The 20,768-nt window shown below is 49.9% G+C and overlaps 2 long non-coding RNA genes across 2 annotated transcripts in view; one reads left to right on the top strand and one right to left on the bottom strand.

Moving 5' to 3' along the window:
- The window catches only part of LOC149437121 (uncharacterized), an 830,460-nt gene that overhangs the window by 105,299 nt on the left and 704,393 nt on the right, over positions 1-20,768 (top strand). The gene's annotated exons all lie outside the window — the stretch shown is intronic.
- LOC149437123 (uncharacterized) overlaps positions 1-20,768 on the bottom strand; it is a 53,413-nt gene that overhangs the window by 15,677 nt on the left and 16,968 nt on the right. Inside the window, exon 2 of the long non-coding RNA XR_016308177.1 lies at positions 16,367-16,629. This is a non-coding gene — a long non-coding RNA (uncharacterized LOC149437123). The remainder of the gene's footprint in view (positions 1-16,366; positions 16,630-20,768) is intronic.

Genomic DNA, 20,768 nt, shown 5'->3' with positions numbered 1-20,768 from the left:
TAGCGTATCCTGGACTTATCTGAACCAATAGGACTTTTTAAAAATAATAAACATGTTATACTTGCCTGCTCTGTGCATTGGGTTTGCACAAAGCAGCCATGATCCTTTTCTTCTCAGTTCCCCTGCTGGTGTTCCTGACCCCCTCCCTGCTTGCTCTGGGGGCACTCTAATGTGCTCACTCTCGAGCCCCGCTCTGTGTGTCAGTGAGACACACAGAGCATGGCTCAGACCCACCACTTGATTGTTCCTCACTGGCTGTGATTGACAGCAGTGGGAGCCAATGGCCCCAGCTGCTGTGTTTCAGCCAATGAGGAGAGACTAAAAAATGCATAAATATATCCTAAACCATAATAAAAAAGATATAAATTCACTTATAATGAACGTGTTAGGCATATGTAACATCAAGAAAAGACAAGGATGTAATAACTAAGTGGGAATAGTGGTGGTGCTCATTCAAAGGAACAGCAGATCCTGGAACTCTTGTATAAGGAAAATAAGTTGATCTTAGAATGAATAAAATAACTGTAAAGTGATAAATCTATAAATATACTAAGTCTGCCACTTCATCTATAGAAACACTACAATAATAGATCCTCCAGATCATACTCATGGAGGGCTCAGCAAAAGAACAATCCTCAAAGGCAAACATGTGGAACCACAAGAAGGGCAAGCATAGTGGTTGTATCCATAAACTGGAGCCAGGACGTTAGGGTGATGTAAGCACTTTGTAAACATCATCCAGGAGCCTTGGGCACTCCAAATATGGAAGAAGTCTGAATGTGGAACGTAGCCTGCAATCTGTAGTAGAAAGGGTCTGTCTACACATAGATTTCTGCAGGGACCACCAAGACCACATATATGGCTTACACATTATCCTCAGGACTCCAGGTGGATTTAACCTGTAATCTATGGTACAGAGAAATGTCCACAAACAGATTTCTACATGGACAACCAAGACCATATATGCATGGCTTGGATGTCACCCATGTTGCTAGGAGCCCATTAAGTCGATGACCATAAAGAAACATCAAAGTTCACTCACTCTCATGAGGCTTAAAGTTTAAGGAGTGATTTCATTCAGATGCTCTGGCGTTGCCCCAAGTTACATAGATATTGGAGTGAGGTTTTCCAATTTATTTCTCTAGTATCGCAATATACTGTTCCCCAGGATCTCTTGCAATGTCTGTTGGGGGCACTGGACCAAGAGCTGTTCCAACCAGGAGGGTATATTATGGTCTCTAGACTTTTATATCAGGCTAGGAAGTTGATAGAAAGGTACTGGTTATCGTCGGCTCCTCCGACTAGTAAGCAATGGATAGGTTATGTTTAGAGATGAGCGAAGAAATGAAAAATTCGATTCGACTGATTCGGCGAATTCGTGGACAATATTCGATTCGAGTCGAATAAATTCGCTGTGAATTTAACTTAAAAAAGGGTGTTTCTAGGCTTCAGAGAGACTTAATATTAGTGCAGAACACTGTACCTTTAATTTAAATGCCCTTGGAGTCTGCTGGGGAAGAGAAATAATACTGTCTGTCAGTATGACATGCAGATGAGTGCCGTCGATCTTAGAATCACTGCACACTTCACTCCTTTGGCCAGTCACGGGGCCAAAACCAGTGTTTGGAGCCACAGTGTGGCGGTGGAGGCAGCAGCAATGGGAGGCCATACAGCAACCTATGACAAAATGGAAACCAGCAGGAGCGTGAGGAGACCTGAAAGTGGCACATGGCAGAGTGGGAGCAATGGGAGGCGGTACAGGGACCCAGGTCACACTATGGGCCCAGCAGCAGCGTGACCAGGCGGTACGGGGGCCCATGGCCGATATGGGGCTTGGTGGCACCTATGGAAGGCCTGTAATCTGCCAGCAACCTATGACAAAATGGACAACCGCAGGAGTGTGAGGAGATTTCAAAGTGGCACATGGCAGAGTGGAAGCAATGGAAGGCCGTACAGGGACCCAGGTCACACTGTGGGACCAGCATCAGCGTGAACAGGCGGTACGGGGGCCCATGGCCGATTTGACCTCATTCATCCCATAGTCCTGCCGACTCACGAATAGCGTGGCCTCCTCAAAGGGCCTGAGCAAGCGCAGGTGTCACACATGAGCTGCCAATGGCTGACATCTAAGTTACACAGGGAGTACCTTTATCCGCTTTTAACATCAGGAAATCTGTGATGGCCTTTAGCTGTTCGTAAAGGCGGTCTAACATATGTAGGGTTGAATTCCACCTTGTTGCAACGTCACAGCATGAGGAGTCGGTACGGGGGCCCATGGCAGATTACATGTCTGGCAGCAGCTATGTGAGGCCCGTAATCTGCCTGCACCCTATGTCAAAAAATTTAACACACCAGCAGTGTGAAGAGACCTGAAAGTGGCACATGGCAGCAGAGTGTGGCGATGGAGACAGCAGCAATGGGAGGCCGTACAGGGACCCATGAGAGACTCTGGACTTGGCAGCAGCATGAGGAGGCGGTATATAGGGGCCCATGGCAGATTAGGGGCCTGGCAGCAGCTATGTGAGGCCCGTAATCTGCCTGCACCCTATGTCAAAAAATTTAACACACCAGCAGTGTGAAGAGACCTGAAAGTGGCACATGGCAGCAGAGTGTGGCGATGGAGACAGCAGCAATGGGAGGCCATACAGGGACCCATGACAGACTCTGGACTTGGCAGCAGCATGAGGAGGCGGTATATAGGGGCCCATGGCAGATTAGGGGCCTGGCAGCAGCTATGTGAGGCCCGTAATCTGCCTGCACCCTATGTCAAAAAATGTAACACACCAGCAGTGTGTGAGGAGACCTGAAAGTGGCACATGGCAGAGTGTGGCGATGGAGACAGCAGCAATGGGAGGCCGTACAGGGACCCATGAGAGACTCTGGACCTGGCAGCAGCATGAGGAAGCGGTATATAGGGGCCTATGGCAGATTAGGGGCCTGGCAGCAGCTATAGGAGGCCCATAATCTGCCAGCACCCTATGTCAAAAAATTCTACACACCAGCAGTGTGAGGAGACCTGAAAGTGGCACATGGCAGCAGAGTGTGGCGATGGAGACAGCAGCAATGGGAGGCCGTACAGGGACCCATGACAGACTCTAGACTTGGCAGCAGCATGAGGAGGCGGTATATAGGGGCCCATGGCAGATTAGGGGCCTGGCAGCAGCTATGTGAGGCCCGTAATCTGCCTGCACCCTATGTCAAAAAATTTAACACACCAGCAGTGTGAAGAGACCTGAAAGTGGCACATGGCAGCAGAGTGTGGCGATGGAGACAGCAGCAATGGGAGGCCATACAGGGACCCATGACAGACTCTGGACTTGGCAGCAGCATGAGGAGGCGGTATATAGGGGCCCATGGCAGATTAGGGGCCTGGCAGCAGCTATGTGAGGCCCGTAATCTGCCTGCACCCTATGTCAAAAAATTTAACACACCAGCAGTGTGAAGAGACCTGAAAGTGGCACATGGCAGCAGAGTGTGGCGATGGAGACAGCAGCAATGGGAGGCCGTACAGGGACCCATGAGAGACTCTAGACTTGGCAGCAGCATGAGGAGGCGGTATATAGGGGCCCATGGCAGATTAGGGGCCTGGCAGCAGCTATGTGAGGCCCGTAATCTGCCTGCACCCTATGTCAAAAAATTTAACACACCAGCAGTGTGAAGAGACCTGAAAGTGGCACATGGCAGCAGAGTGTGGCGATGGAGACAGCAGCAATGGGAGGCCGTACAGGGACCCATGAGAGACTCTGGACTTGGCAGCAGCATGAGGAGGCGGTATATAGGGGCCCATGGCAGATTAGGGGCCTGGCAGCAGCTATGTGAGGCCCGTAATCTGCCTGCACCCTATGTCAAAAAATTTAACACACCAGCAGTGTGAAGAGACCTGAAAGTGGCACATGGCAGCAGAGTGTGGCAATGGAGACAGCAGCAATGGGAGGCCATACAGGGACCCATGACAGACTCTGGACTTGGCAGCAGCATGAGGAGGCGGTATATAGGGGCCCATGGCAGATTAGGGGCCTGGCAGCAGCTATGTGAGGCCCGTAATCTGCCTGCACCCTATGTCAAAAAATGTAACACACCAGCAGTGTGTGAGGAGACCTGAAAGTGGCACATGGCAGAGTGTGGCGATGGAGACAGCAGCAATGGGAGGCCGTACAGGGACCCATGAGAGACTCTGGACCTGGCAGCAGCATGAGGAAGCGGTATATAGGGGCCTATGGCAGATTAGGGGCCTGGCAGCAGCTATAGGAGGCCCATAATCTGCCAGCACCCTATGTCAAAAAATTCTACACACCAGCAGTGTGTGAGGAGACCTGAAAGTGGCACATGGCAGAGTGTGGCGATGGAGACAGCAGCAATGGGAGGCCGTACAGGGACCCATGAGAGACTCTGGACCTGGCAGCAGCATGAGGAGGCGGTATATAGGGGCCTATGGCAGATTAGGGGCCTGGCAGCAGCTATAGGAGGCCCATAATCTGCCAGCACCCTATGTCAAAAAATTCTACACACCAGCAGTGTGAGGAGACCTGAAAGTGGCACATGGCAGCAGAGTGTGGCGATGGAGACAGCAGCAATGGGAGGCCGTACAGGGACCCATGACAGACTCTAGACTTGGCAGCAGCATGAGGAGGCGGTATATAGGGGCCCATGGCAGATTAGGGGCCTGGCAGCAGCTATGTGAGGCCAGTAATCTGCCTGCACCCTATGTCAAAAAATTCTACACACCAGCAGTGTGAGGAGACCTGAAAGTGGCACATGGCAGCAGAGTGTGGCGATGGAGACAGCAGCAATGGGAGGCCGTACAGGGACCCATGACAGACTCTAGACTTGGCAGCAGCATGAGGAGGCGGTATATAGGGGCCCATGGCAGATTAGGGGCCTGGCAGCAGCTATGTGAGGCCCGTAATCTGCCTGCACCCTATGTCAAAAAATTTAACACACCAGCAGTGTGAAGAGACCTGAAAGTGGCACATGGCAGCAGAGTGTGGCGATGGAGACAGCAGCAATGGGAGGCCATACAGGGACCCATGACAGACTCTGGACTTGGCAGCAGCATGAGGAGGCGGTATATAGGGGCCCATGGCAGATTAGGGGCCTGGCAGCAGCTATGTGAGGCCCGTAATCTGCCTGCACCCTATGTCAAAAAATTTAACACACCAGCAGTGTGAAGAGACCTGAAAGTGGCACATGGCAGCAGAGTGTGGCGATGGAGACAGCAGCAATGGGAGGCCGTACAGGGACCCATGAGAGACTCTGGACTTGGCAGCAGCATGAGGAGGCGGTATATAGGGGCCCATGGCAGATTAGGGGCCTGGCAGCAGCTATGTGAGGCCCGTAATCTGCCTGCACCCTATGTCAAAAAATTTAACACACCAGCAGTGTGAAGAGACCTGAAAGTGGCACATGGCAGCAGAGTGTGGCGATGGAGACAGCAGCAATGGGAGGCCATACAGGGACCCATGACAGACTCTGGACTTGGCAGCAGCATGAGGAGGCGGTATATAGGGGCCCATGGCAGATTAGGGGCCTGGCAGCAGCTATGTGAGGCCCGTAATCTGCCTGCACCCTATGTCAAAAAATGTAACACACCAGCAGTGTGTGAGGAGACCTGAAAGTGGCACATGGCAGAGTGTGGCGATGGAGACAGCAGCAATGGGAGGCCGTACAGGGACCCATGAGAGACTCTGGACCTGGCAGCAGCATGAGGAAGCGGTATATAGGGGCCTATGGCAGATTAGGGGCCTGGCAGCAGCTATAGGAGGCCCATAATCTGCCAGCACCCTATGTCAAAAAATTCTACACACCAGCAGTGTGAGGAGACCTGAAAGTGGCACATGGCAGCAGAGTGTGGCGATGGAGACAGCAGCAATGGGAGGCCGTACAGGGACCCATGACAGACTCTAGACTTGGCAGCAGCATGAGGAGGCGGTATATAGGGGCCCATGGCAGATTAGGGGCCTGGCAGCAGCTATGTGAGGCCCGTAATCTGCCTGCACCCTATGTCAAAAAATTTAACACACCAGCAGTGTGAAGAGACCTGAAAGTGGCACATGGCAGCAGAGTGTGGCGATGGAGACAGCAGCAATGGGAGGCCATACAGGGACCCATGACAGACTCTGGACTTGGCAGCAGCATGAGGAGGCGGTATATAGGGGCCCATGGCAGATTAGGGGCCTGGCAGCAGCTATGTGAGGCCCGTAATCTGCCTGCACCCTATGTCAAAAAATTTAACACACCAGCAGTGTGAAGAGACCTGAAAGTGGCACATGGCAGCAGAGTGTGGCGATGGAGACAGCAGCAATGGGAGGCCGTACAGGGACCCATGAGAGACTCTAGACTTGGCAGCAGCATGAGGAGGCGGTATATAGGGGCCCATGGCAGATTAGGGGCCTGGCAGCAGCTATGTGAGGCCCGTAATCTGCCTGCACCCTATGTCAAAAAATTTAACACACCAGCAGTGTGAAGAGACCTGAAAGTGGCACATGGCAGCAGAGTGTGGCGATGGAGACAGCAGCAATGGGAGGCCGTACAGGGACCCATGAGAGACTCTGGACTTGGCAGCAGCATGAGGAGGCGGTATATAGGGGCCCATGGCAGATTAGGGGCCTGGCAGCAGCTATGTGAGGCCCGTAATCTGCCTGCACCCTATGTCAAAAAATTTAACACACCAGCAGTGTGAAGAGACCTGAAAGTGGCACATGGCAGCAGAGTGTGGCGATGGAGACAGCAGCAATGGGAGGCCATACAGGGACCCATGACAGACTCTGGACTTGGCAGCAGCATGAGGAGGCGGTATATAGGGGCCCATGGCAGATTAGGGGCCTGGCAGCAGCTATGTGAGGCCCGTAATCTGCCTGCACCCTATGTCAAAAAATGTAACACACCAGCAGTGTGTGAGGAGACCTGAAAGTGGCACATGGCAGAGTGTGGCGATGGAGACAGCAGCAATGGGAGGCCGTACAGGGACCCATGAGAGACTCTGGACCTGGCAGCAGCATGAGGAAGCGGTATATAGGGGCCTATGGCAGATTAGGGGCCTGGCAGCAGCTATAGGAGGCCCATAATCTGCCAGCACCCTATGTCAAAAAATTCTACACACCAGCAGTGTGTGAGGAGACCTGAAAGTGGCACATGGCAGAGTGTGGCGATGGAGACAGCAGCAATGGGAGGCCGTACAGGGACCCATGAGAGACTCTGGACCTGGCAGCAGCATGAGGAGGCGGTATATAGGGGCCTATGGCAGATTAGGGGCCTGGCAGCAGCTATAGGAGGCCCATAATCTGCCAGCACCCTATGTCAAAAAATTCTACACACCAGCAGTGTGAGGAGACCTGAAAGTGGCACATGGCAGCAGAGTGTGGCGATGGAGACAGCAGCAATGGGAGGCCGTACAGGGACCCATGACAGACTCTAGACTTGGCAGCAGCATGAGGAGGCGGTATATAGGGGCCCATGGCAGATTAGGGGCCTGGCAGCAGCTATGTGAGGCCCGTAATCTGCCTGCACCCTATGTCAAAAAATTCTACACACCAGCAGTGTGAGGAGACCTGAAAGTGGCACATGGCAGCAGAGTGTGGCGATGGAGACAGCAGCAATGGGAGGCCATACAGGGACCCATGACAGACTCTGGACTTGGCAGCAGCATGAGGAGGCGGTATATAGGGGCCCATGGCAGATTAGGGGCCTGGCAGCAGCTATGTGAGGCCCGTAATCTGCCTGCACCCTATGTCAAAAAATTTAACACACCAGCAGTGTGAAGAGACCTGAAAGTGGCACATGGCAGCAGAGTGTGGCGATGGAGACAGCAGCAATGGGAGGCCGTACAGGGACCCATGAGAGACTCTGGACTTGGCAGCAGCATGAGGAGGCGGTATATAGGGGCCCATGGCAGATTAGGGGCCTGGCAGCAGCTATGTGAGGCCCGTAATCTGCCTGCACCCTATGTCAAAAAATTTAACACACCAGCAGTGTGAAGAGACCTGAAAGTGGCACATGGCAGCAGAGTGTGGCGATGGAGACAGCAGCAATGGGAGGCCATACAGGGACCCATGACAGACTCTGGACTTGGCAGCAGCATGAGGAGGCGGTATATAGGGGCCCATGGCAGATTAGGGGCCTGGCAGCAGCTATGTGAGGCCCATAATCTGCCAGCACCCTATGTCAAAAAATTCTACACACCAGCAGTGTGTGAGGAGACCTGAAAGTGGCACATGGCAGAGTGTGGCGATGGAGACAGCAGCAATGGGAGGCCGTACAGGGACCCATGAGAGACTCTGGACCTGGCAGCAGCATGAGGAGGCGGTATATAGGGGCCTATGGCAGATTAGGGGCCTGGCAGCAGCTATAGGAGGCCCATAATCTGCCAGCACCCTATGTCAAAAAATTCTACACACCAGCAGTGTGAGGAGACCTGAAAGTGGCACATGGCAGCAGAGTGTGGCGATGGAGACAGCAGCAATGGGAGGCCGTACAGGGACCCATGACAGACTCTAGACTTGGCAGCAGCATGAGGAGGCGGTATATAGGGGCCCATGGCAGATTAGGGGCCTGGCAGCAGCTATGTGAGGCCCGTAATCTGCCTGCACCCTATGTCAAAAAATTTAACACACCAGCAGTGTGAAGAGACCTGAAAGTGGCACATGGCAGCAGAGTGTGGCGATGGAGACAGCAGCAATGGGAGGCCATACAGGGACCCATGACAGACTCTGGACTTGGCAGCAGCATGAGGAGGCGGTATATAGGGGCCTATGGCAGATTAGGGGCCTGGCAGCAGCTATAGGAGGCCCGTAATCTGCCAGCACCCTATGTCAAAAAATTAAACACACCAGCAGTGTGAGGAGACCTGAAAGTGGCACATGTTTGAGGCATGATTCATGGCGGATTTAGTCAGTTGTGTCAGGAACTGGTGGTTTGAAATCCAGACTAATCCACGCCTGATTCATTTTCACAAACGTGAGTCTCTCCACACTTTGGGTGGACAGTCGTGTCCTCCGCGGAGTTACAATACCTCCTGCCGCACTAAACACGCGCTCCGATGCCACGCTACTGGCCGGGCATGACAGCCTTTCAAGGGCAAATTCAGCTAGTTGGGGCCAAAGGTCAAGTTTCGTTGCCCAGTAGTCAAGGGGATTGTCTACCTCGGTTGGCAGGGTGCTGTCCAAGTAGGCCCAAGCCTGTTGTTTGAGCTCCTGCTCCAGGTCCACCTGATGCTGCTGCTGCTGCTGCGGCTGGTTAGTAGTTTCCTCACTGCGCTGGTGAAGAAAGCTACTCATCATCGACTGCAGACTGAGGCAGCCGCTGCTGGTGGAGCTGCCACTGCTCCTACCACCCCACCCCTCCCCTGCTGCCATGCCAGCGGAACGCGAGCGCACAGGGCCCACAGTGTCTGAGGATGGACGTTGGCGCACAAAGGCAGAGACCAACTGACTACATAGGTGGTTTTTATAGTACGTAATTTTGGCCTCCCTCTCAGCAGGTGTGAAAAAGGCCACCATTTTGGACCGGTAGCGAGGGTCCAACAAGGTGGACAGCCAAAAGTCATCCCTCTGTCTGATGGTTATTATTCGGCTGTCGCTACGCAAGCAACCGAGCATGCTATGGGCCATTTGTGCCAAGGAATGCGAGGGACTCCCTGCCTCCATCTCCACAGCATACTGCCACGGTGCGTCTGGGTCCTCTGTCTCCTCCTCCTCCTCTACCAGATGCTCCTGCTCCTCCACTCCTGTCCGCTGAGTGGAAAAACCACCCATTTCACTCAATAATTCCTGAGCACAAATGTCCTCCTCTACCTCCTCCTCTTCTTCCTGTCCTGCCCCCACAGGGGTCATGTGGCGTTGAGATCTGTGCGCCACGTCTACCGCACCCTGACCAGCCATTGTTAACAGCATTTGTTCCAGGACGTGCAACAGAGGAATGACGTCGTTCATCCCATAGTCCTGCCGACTCACGAATAGCGTGGCCTCCTCAAAGGGCCTGAGCAAGCGGCAGGTGTCACGCATGAGCTGCCAATGGCTGACATCTAAGTTACACAGGGGAGTACCTTTATCCGCTTGTAACATCAGGAAATCGGTGATGGCCTTTCGCTGCTCGTAAAGGCGGTCTAACATGTGTAGGGTTGAATTCCACCTTGTTGCAACGTCGCAGATCAGGCGATGCTGTGGAATTCCGTTCTGCCGCTGCAGCTCAATGAGGGTGTTCTTTGCGGTGTAGGAATGGCTGAAATGCATGCACAGTTTACGTGACATTTTAAGGATGTCTTGCAGTGGGATGGTGGATTTTAGGAACCGCTTGACAACCAGATTGAACACGTGAGCCATGCATGGCGCATGGCACAACCTTCCTTGACGCAGAGCAGACACCATGTTCTTTCCGTTGTCAGTCAACATGGTTCCGATTTTTAGTTTGCGCGGAGACAGCCATCTGTCGATTTCTCTGTTCATTACACTCAGCAGTTCCTCCCCTGTGTGACTACGTTCGCCAAGGCATACCAGGTGCAGCACAGCGTGACACCGTTGCGCCCTGCACATGTGATATGCCGGTCGGGTAATGGGGCTTGGCACGGGGGTGGCGGCTGAGGACACGGCGGAAAAAGAGGTGGTAGAGGCGGACATGCTTGCTGGACCAAGGACGTGCAAACGTGGAGGCAAAAGCGTCGTGACCTGTCCAAGTTGCTGGTGCGGCTGTGCCGGCACCACGTTCACCCAGTGGGCCGTAAATGACATGTACTGTCCCTGACCGTAGTTACAGCTCCACACGTCGGCGCTGCCGTGCACTTTGGCAGAGACCGACATGCTCAAAGACTGGCCCACCATCTCTTCTACATGTGAATGCAGGGCTGGCACTGCCTTTTGGGCAAAGAAATGACGGCTTGGCACTCTCCACCGCGGCGCGGCACAAGCCATCATTTCTCGGAAAGGTGCTGAGTCCACCAGTTGGAAAGGGAGGGACTGCAGCACCAGCAACTTGGACAGGAGGACGTTCAGCTTTTGCACCGTCGGGTGCGTGCTCGCAAACTGTTGTCTCTTGGATACGGATTCCAAGAAAGACTGTTGACGGAATCCGAGAAGAGGAGTAGCAGGAGAAGGAGCATCTGAACGAGCGGAAGATGCCAATGAGCGACAACTCCCCTCAGCAGAGGTGTTGGAGCCTTGACTGGCTGATAGAGGGCGATTGACGACGTCGGGTGACGGAGCAAGTAACGGAGCGGGTGATGGAGCGGGGGCTGGGGCAGGCAGAACCGCCGTATGTTTATCACGGTTTTCCCAGGCCACCGAATGGTGACGCTGCATATGCTGACGCAACGCTGTAGTCCCAACATGGGCCCCCTGGCCACGCTTGCATTTCTGGCCACATAGTCGACATACGGCTACGTTTACTTCCTCGGGCGGCTTGAGGAAAAATTGCCACACCACCGAGTAGGAAACTTTGCCCCCGCTACTCTTCACTGGCTGACTGCTACTTCCTCCGTGCGCAACGGCACCACTACTGGCCGTGGTGGTAGGCTGCAGTGGAGCTGGTGCTCTACTCCGTGGACGTTTGGCTCCACTGACACTGATGCGACCCTGCTGCTGTCTCCTGGGCAACCCACCGACTGTTTTGCTCGCTGCCAAGCTGCCACCCTCTTCTCCTGATGATGCGGAAGAAATTGCCTGATGACGACGAGGCTGCCAAGTGCGATCAACCTCCTCATCATCAAGTAGGGTCTCCGCCTCACTACTAGCCCCCTCGGCTGCGTCTGGGTCAGGAGACAGACCTGTCTCTAGACCGGCTACCGAGCCACTCTCCTCGCCAGTACTTGTTCGCTTGGCTGCTGAAAAGGCCGATGTCTCCCCCCGTTCCTGACCGCCCTCTGTTAGCTCTTCCTCACTGTACAGTGGGGCTGAGCCCACAGCATGCGATACTTCGCTTGGTGAGGGAACAGCAAAGGACAGGGGCAGGTAGAGGACACGTGATTTCAGTGGGCTTGGTCCCGGGCCATGCCAACTAACGGTTGTGTCTGACGTACCCACCGACCGTTGGCTGTAGGTGTCAGAGGTGACCTGGGAAGAGGAAGACGACCGAGCCAACCAATCAATGACGGCAGGGTTGTCGGTGGAGACACGACCGCTGGATGACACCGGGAGCACTGGCCTCTGGCTGCGAATACTGCTGCCTCGACCCCTTCCTCTGCTGCCACGTCTGCTCGCTCCTAAAACATTGCCTCCTCTGCCACTCCTCTGCATGTTGTCTGACATACTATTTAATTCAACGATTAGGTGTCCCTGAGTAACAATTCTCTGGCACTCAGTAACAATTCTGTCTGTCCCTGAGTATGAATTCTGTGGCCCTGAGTAACAATTCTGTGTCTGTGCGAGTAACAATTCTGTGTCTGTGCAAGTAACAATTTTGTGTCTGTGCGAGTAACAAATCTCTGGCACTCAGTAACAATTCTGTCTGTCCCTGAGTAACAATTCTCTGGCACTCAGTAACAATTCTGTCTGTCCCTGAGTAACAATTCTCTGGCACTCAGTAACAATTCTGTCTGTCCCTGAGTATGAATTCTGTGGCCCTGAGTAACAATTCTGTGTCTGTGCGAGTAACAATTCTGTGTCTGTGCAAGTAACAATTTTGTGTCTGTGCGAGTAACAATTCTCTGGCACTCAGTAACAATTCTGTCTGTCCCTGAGTAACAATTCTCTGGCACTCAGTAACAATTCTGTCTGTCCCTGAGTATGAATTCTGTGGCCCTGAGTAACAATTCTGTGTCTGTGCGAGTAACAATTCTGTGTCTGTGCAAGTAACAATTTTGTGTCTGTGCGAGTAACAAATCTCTGGCACTCAGTAACAATTCTGTCTGTCCCTGAGTAACAATTCTCTGGCACTCAGTAACAATTCTGTCTGTCCCTGAGTAACAATTCTCTGGCACTCAGTAACAATTCTGTCTGTCCCTGAGTATGAATTCTGTGGCCCTGAGTAACAATTCTGTGTCTGTGCGAGTAACAATTCTGTGTCTGTGCAAGTAACAATTTTGTGTCTGTGCGAGTAACAATTCTCTGGCACTCAGTAACAATTCTGTCTGTCCCTGAGTAACAATTCTCTGGCACTCAGTAACAATTCTGTCTGTCCCTGAGTAACAATTCTCTGGCACTCAGTAACAATTCTGTCTATCCCTGAGTATGAATTCTGTGGCCCTGAGTAACAATTCTGTGTCTGTGCGAGTAACAATTCTGTGTCTGTGCAAGTAACAATTTTGTGTCTGTGCGAGTAACAATTCTCTGGCACTCAGTAACAATTCTGTCTGTCCCTGAGTAACAATTCTCTGGCACTCAGTAACAATTCTGTCTGTCCCTGAGTATGAATTCTGTGGCCCTGAGTAACAATTCTGTGTCTGTGCGAGTAACAATTCTGTGTCTGTGCAAGTAACAATTTTGTGTCTGTGCGAGTAACAATTCTCTGGCACTCAGTAACAATTCTGTCTGTCCCTGAGTAACAATTCTCTGGCACTCAGTAACAATTCTGTCTGTCCCTGAGTAACAATTCTCTGGCACTCAGTAACAATTCTGTCTATCCCTGAGTATGAATTCTGTGGCCCTGAGTAACAATTCTGTGTCTGTGCGAGTAACAATTCTGTGTCTGTGCAAGTAACAATTTTGTGTCTGTGCGAGTAACAATTCTCTGGCACTCAGTAACAATTCTGTCTGTCCCTGAGTAACAATTCTCTGGCACTCAGTAACAATTCTGTCTGTCCCTGAGTAACAATTCTCTGGCACTCAGTAACAATTCTGTCTATCCCTGAGTATGAATTCTGTGGCCCTGAGTAACAATTCTGTGTCTGTGCGAGTAACAATTCTGTGTCTGTGCAAGTAACAATTTTGTGTCTGTGCGAGTAACAATTCTCTGGCACTCAGTAACAATTCTGTCTGTCCCTGAGTAACAATTCTCTGGCACTCAGTAACAATTCTGTCTGTCCCTGAGTAACAATTCTCTGGCACTCAGTAACAATTCTGTCTGTCCCTGAGTAACAATTCTCTGGCACTCAGTAACAATTCTGTCTGTCCCTGAGTAACAATTCTCTGGCACTCAGTAACAATTCTGTCTGTCCCTGAGTATGAATTCTGTGGCCCTGAGTAACAATTCTGTGTCTGTGCGAGTAACAATTCTGTGTCTGTGCAAGTAACAATTTTGTGTCTGTGCGAGTAACAAATCTCTGGCACTCAGTAACAATTCTGTCTGTCCCTGAGTAACAATTCTCTGGCACTCAGTAACAATTCTGTCTGTCCCTGAGTAACAATTCTCTGGCACTCAGTAACAATTCTGTCTGTCCCTGAGTATGAATTCTGTGGCCCTGAGTAACAATTCTGTGTCTGTGCGAGTAACAATTCTGTGTCTGTGCAAGTAACAATTTTGTGTCTGTGCGAGTAACAATTCTCTGGCACTCAGTAACAATTCTGTCTGTCCCTGAGTAACAATTCTCTGGCACTCAGTAACAATTCTGTCTGTCCCTGAGTAACAATTCTCTGGCACTCAGTAACAATTCTGTCTATCCCTGAGTATGAATTCTGTGGCCCTGAGTAACAATTCTGTGTCTGTGCGAGTAACAATTCTGTGTCTGTGCAAGTAACAATTTTGTGTCTGTGCGAGTAACAATTCTCTGGCACTCAGTAACAATTCTGTCTGTCCCTGAGTAACAATTCTCTGGCACTCAGTAACAATTCTGTCTGTCCCTGAGTAACAATTCTCTGGCACTCAGTAACAATTCTGTCTGTCCCTGAGTAACAATTCTCTGGCACTCAGTAACAATTCTGTCTGTCCCTGAGTAACAATTCTCTGGCACTCAGTAACAATTCTGTCTGTCCCTGAGTATGAATTCTGTGGCCCTGAGTAACAATTCTGTGTCTGTGCGAGTAACAATTCTGTGTCTGTGCAAGTAACAATTTTGTGTCTGTGCGAGTAACAATTCTCTGGCACTCAGTAACAATTCTGTCTGTCCCTGAGTAACAATTCTCTGGCACTCAGTAACAATTCTGTCTGTCCCTGAGTAACAATTCTCTGGCACTCAGTAACAATTCTGTCTGTCCCTGAGTATGAATTCTGTGGCCCTGAGTAACAATTCTGTGTCTGTGCGAGTAACAATTCTGTGTCTGTGCAAGTAACAATTTTGTGTCTGTGCGAGTAACAATTCTCTGGCACTCAGTAACAATTCTGTCTGTCCCTGAGTAACAATTCTCTGGCACTCAGTAACAATTCTGTCTGTCCCTGAGTAACAATTCTCTGGCACTCAGTAACAATTCTGTCTATCCCTGAGTATGAATTCTGTGGCCCTGAGTAACAATTCTGTGTCTGTGCGAGTAACAATTCTGTGTCTGTGCAAGTAACAATTTTGTGTCTGTGCGAGTAACAATTCTCTGGCACTCAGTAACAATTCTGTCTGTCCCTGAGTAACAATTCTCTGGCACTCAGTAACAATTCTGTCTGTCCCTGAGTAACAATTCTCTGGCACTCAGTAACAATTCTGTCTGTCCCTGAGTAACAATTCTCTGGCACTCAGTAACAATTCTGTCTGTCCCTGAGTAACAATTCTCTGGCACTCAGTAACAATTCTGTCTGTCCCTGAGTAACAATTCTGTCTGTCCCTGAGAATGAATTCTGTGGCCCTAAGAATTCTCTGGCACTCAGTAACAATTCTGTCTGTCCCTGAGTAACAATTCTCTGGCACTCAGTAACAATTCTGTCTGTCCCTGAGTAAAAATTCTGTGGCCCTAATAACGTTTCTGTGGCCCTAAGTAACAATTCTCTGGCACTGAGTAACAATTCTGTCTGTCCCTGAGTATGAATTCTGTGGCCCTAACTAGCGTTTCTTTGTCCCTAAATAACGATTCTGTGGCCCTCATTAACAAGTCTGTGTCCCTGAGTAATGGTTCTCTGTCCCTAAGTAACTTCTCTCTGTCCCCAATTCTCGTTTCTGTGGCCCTAACTCTGTCCCTGTCCCTAGTACAGAGCGGTCTGCCTCTGTTCAATGACTGCAGGCAAATGAAGATTTCCAAAATGGCCGCTATATATACCTCGACCATTACACAGTGCTGGCTGGCTGGCTGCTGATTGGCTGATGCGATCACATGTCGTTGAGGAATGCATTATGGGGCAGCGCGCCTTGTCTGCGCGCCTTCCCCGACATCCCCGCTCCGTCGCCGCACATGTCAGCCGCCATTTTCGGAAAAATTTCGATTCGCGCGTCCGAATTAGGCTGTTTTTCGGATTCGGCACGAATCGAAATTTTTCCGATATTCGACTCGAATTCCACTTCGGATGCTTCGATTCGCTCATCTCTAGTTATGTTAATGCTTTACTCCCGTGGGATAAACTCACGTACCAACGTCGCAATGCTTACCGTAGGTTCCAGCAGGTATGGCAGGGTTGGCTGGATACTCCGGGGCTTGCCCCTCCTCAATTGATAGTGGACCGACTTTTGCAGGTGTGATATTTTATATCAGGTGCATGGCTCCACTCCTCCCCCTGGGGGAGTTCATGTGCATCTCCTATTCTTTTTGATGAGACATCTCGGGTGAATCAGATGTTGTTGTTGATGTGGGTTTTTTTATCGTTTGAAGACATGTTTTGGGCTTTGGTCCTTTCCCCCATTTCTGTTTTCATCTGGACGGGAAGGGATAAAACATAAAAAGGAAAAAGCAAGGTATTGTCAAGAAAGTTTTGGATCTGGTGGTCTCTGTTTTGTTTGATTACCAAGTTTAAGGAGCTTCTTTTCAGGTGTAAAAGCAAAAGTCCACCCATCAGAAAGCAGTGTAGGAAGCACCACCTCAGGATCAATGGGATAGAAACAGGCGACTGACCGGTTTCATTGGTCTCCCAACTTGCTCAGAGACAGCTTTTTAACCAAATGCCGCCCAGCCACTGTATAAATACGGCGGCACGGCTGGGCAAAAGCCCGTTTTAAAACATGTGTTTTGAAAACAGGTAGGGGGCGCGCGCGAGGCACGCCACCGCCCTAACTGTCCCACCGATCACAGCCGCGGATGTCAGTCGCCGGGTCACAGCCGGTCGTTACCGGCTATGTCCCGGCGATCGGCAGCAATCGCTGACAGAGAGCACAGCTGCAGTAGCTGTGCTTTCTGTCAGTTCCCTGACAGCTCCAGAACACGCTGATCGGGACAGAAGAGTTTCTCTGTCCCGATCAGCGGTGTTCCCTGCAGTACACACCCCCCCCCGCCCCCTAGTAACACACTCCCCTCACACAGTTAACCCTTTCACTGAATAATAAAGTTAACCCCTTCCTCCCCAGTGCCATTAGTACAGTGTCAGTGGTTTTTTTTTTGCACTGATCACTGTATTGGTGTCACTGGCGATGTCAGTGACCCCCAAGTCAGTACCCCCCAATGTCAGTCCTGCCATAAGTCACTGATCGCCGCCATAAGTCACTGATCGCCACCATTATTAGTATAGAATAAAACTAAAAATCCCAGTATCTTTCCCGCCATTTGTAAACGCTATAACTTTCACGTAAACCAATTAATTTACACGTATTGGGTTTTTTTTTCAGCAAAGACATGTTGCAGAATGCATTTTGGCAGAAATTTATGACTAAATTTGATTTTTAAATTTTTTTTTACTGGACATGTTTTATAGCAAAAAGTCCAAAATGTTGTTTTTTTCCTCAAAATTGTCAGCCTTTTTTTTTATAGCGCAAAAAATAAAAACGCACAGACGATCAAATACCACCGAAAGAAAGCTCAATTTATGGAAAAAAAAAAGGATGTAAATTTCATTTATGTACCATATTGCATGACCGCGCAATTGTCCGTTAAACTAGCGCAGTGCTGTATAGCAAAGAAATGGTGTTGCAGTATCTATACCATAGTTTGTAGACGCTATAACTTCCACACAAAGCAATCAATATACACTTATTGGGATTTTTTTTACCAAAAACATGGAGCAAAATACATTTTGGCCTAAATTTATAACAAGCTTTGAGTTTACTATATATTTTTTATAGCTGAAAGTAAAAAATATAGTTTTTCTTCAAAATTTTGGGCCTTTTTTTGTTTATAGCGTGAAAAATAAAAAGCGCACAGGTGATCAAATACCACCGAAAGAAAGCTCTATTTGTGTGAAAAAAAGGACGTAAATTTTGTTTGGGTGCAGCATTGCATGACCGCGCAATTATCAGTTGAATTAGTGCAGCGCCGAGTAGCAAAAAGAGGCGTGGTCATTAAGGGGGGTAAATCCTCTGGAGGTCAAGTGGTTAAGCAGTTGGTTGCTTAAGAGTGATATATCTTTATTTTTGTCTTCTATATTAATGGAGAAGTATGGCCAAAGCTATTTTGGCTATACTTCTTCTATGTCTATGTTTCAGACATTTTGAGAGGAATAGAGAGAGCAGAAGCAGAGAGAGCAGTATGTGTGGAGGTGACCGGTCTTTTCTGGTTGCATTTACTATGGATCCCATCATGAGCATAATGTGTTACGTTCTACCATTGTTTCCTGGAACTGACTGCGCTGGTGTACCGGGTCTATTTGAATACATGGAAAACACTTTGCATGCATTTCTGATGATGAAAAAAGGCTCCGGACAGCATCTGGATATGGAACAGTTAAAAACGCTTCTAAACGCAAACGCTTATAACGCAGTTAGCCGCGTTTACAAGCGTTTGGAGTTTGAAACGCTGATAAAATCTACTCCTGAATGCAAGTTTGTTGCGTTAAAAAAAATGACTGTAAACTCAACTGCCTGTAAACGACTGTAAACGACTATATGTACACGGACACAGAGGAAAACATTAGGGAGAGTTCAGGGCCTGCTCCTGAATGTCAGTTTAGGAGCTGCAGTGTACATAAGCCCTAAGCAAGAGGAACTTCTAGCCCTCTGCTGCTGGTCACATGTTCAAAATACAAAAAAAAAAACAGCCTTTGGAATTCAGAGTAAAAATAAATAAATAATATCAACAAACAGTTTAAAATTGACATATAAATATATAATTGACATCAGATCTTTATTATTTTTTGGCAATAACATGGTGTGGGTGGATTTCTGCCAGTCACCGGCTGTGTCTTGCCCCTCTAGTCTGTGTCTTAGAATAAGAGGGAGGTGAAACCTCCATCAATCAAGATGTAATATCCCACTCTCATTGTGTTTAGCTGGTTAGTGGGCATAGGGGAGGAGGAGGGAGTGGGCTGGTTAGTGGGCATAGGGGGGGAGGAGGGAGTGGGCTGTCATTTACCACTGTGTATACACCCACATGTGTGACTCTACAATCGCATGGATTGATGCTGCATCCATCTAGGTGATGTCAGGGCAGGAGCCGAGGAACGGACAGGCAGGCCTAACAATGTAACGCACTGGCTGACGACAACCACCACCCACAGACCGAAGTCCCTCAGGGCGCGGAGTCTAAGTCCCAGGCTGCCCTTCACCAGGGCCCCTGATGGTGGGGATGGACTTGACGCAGCCAGGAACCAGGTCGCGGCCCCCGAGACACCTCAGCTGCGGTAATGGCCGCCGCCAATGGCGTGTAGCTGGTGGAAGAGACAAAAGAGTAGTCAGACAGGCCGGGGTCAACAACAACAGGACAAAACACTACAGGACAGCAGACAAGAATCACAGGTCACGAGCCGGGTTCAGCAACAGAGGGTCAGATCAAAGGAGAACACAAAGAATAGTCAAGTCACAAGCCGAATCAGAATACCAGGAGAGTCAGAACAGAGTAATAGTAACACCAAGACACAAGTGCAAAGAGCATGTGCGGGCCACAGGCTTATATGTCATCAGCCACGCCCCTCTGGGGGGTGGACCTCAGAGACCTGAAGGCATAAAAAGGATTCCCACCATGCACAGCAGAATCCAAGATGGACGCCAGCACATGGAGTAACATAACCTCAGGGAAAAGGTAGGACCTTGATAGGTGAGTATGATTTTTTTTTTTTTTTACAGATTATTATTATTTCAGGTACTTATATAGCGCCATCAATATACGCAGCACTTTACATATATATTGTACATTCACATCAGTCCCTAACCCTCAAGGGGTGTACAATCTAAGGTCCCTAACCCTCAAGGGGCGTACAATCTAAGGTCCCTAACCCTCAAGGGGAGTACAATCTAAGGTCCCTAACCCTCAAGGGGCGTACAATCTAAGGTCCCTAACCCTCAAGGGACGTACAATCTAAGGTCCCTAACCCTCAAGGGGCGTACAATCTAAGGTCTCTAACCCTCAAGGGGCGTACAATCTAAGGTCTCTAACCCTCAAGGGGTGTACAATCTAAGGTCCCTAACCCTCAAGGGGCATACAATCTAAGATCCTTAACCCTCAAGGGGTGTACAATCTAAGGTCCCTAACTCACATTCATACATACACATACTAGGGCCAATTTAGACAGGAGCCAATTAACCTACCAGCATGTCTTTGGAGTGTGGGAGGAAATTGGAGTACCCGGGGGGAAACCCATCCGAACACCGACAACAGACACCACAGCTGACCATACAAGACTAGACGACACCAGTCTTGAAGTGTACCAGAAAGTAGACTAGTTTGTTATAACACAGATACAAGATATATACACTCAAGGGACAATCCCCCCGCCCTGCATAATGACACAGGGCGGGGCAATCTACATTTAGTAGCAAGAGACACACAGGTATTCAATCTTCACACCATCAGACAGTCCCATCAGGAGGGAGGGCTGCTGGAGACACCCCCCCACTAAGGTAATATTTATTTATTACAGGTACTTCTATAGCGCTGTCTGTTTTATGCAGCACTTTACATATATATTGTACA

Source organism: Staurois parvus, unplaced genomic scaffold, assembly GCF_062004578.1.
Source record: "Staurois parvus isolate SC_StPar_1 unplaced genomic scaffold, SC_StPar_1.0 ptg001310l, whole genome shotgun sequence".
In the NCBI taxonomy this organism is placed as follows: domain Eukaryota; kingdom Metazoa; phylum Chordata; class Amphibia; order Anura; family Ranidae; genus Staurois; species Staurois parvus.
The sequence above is the reverse complement of the archived record's forward strand: the minus strand, read 5'-3'. Positions and strand labels throughout refer to the sequence as shown.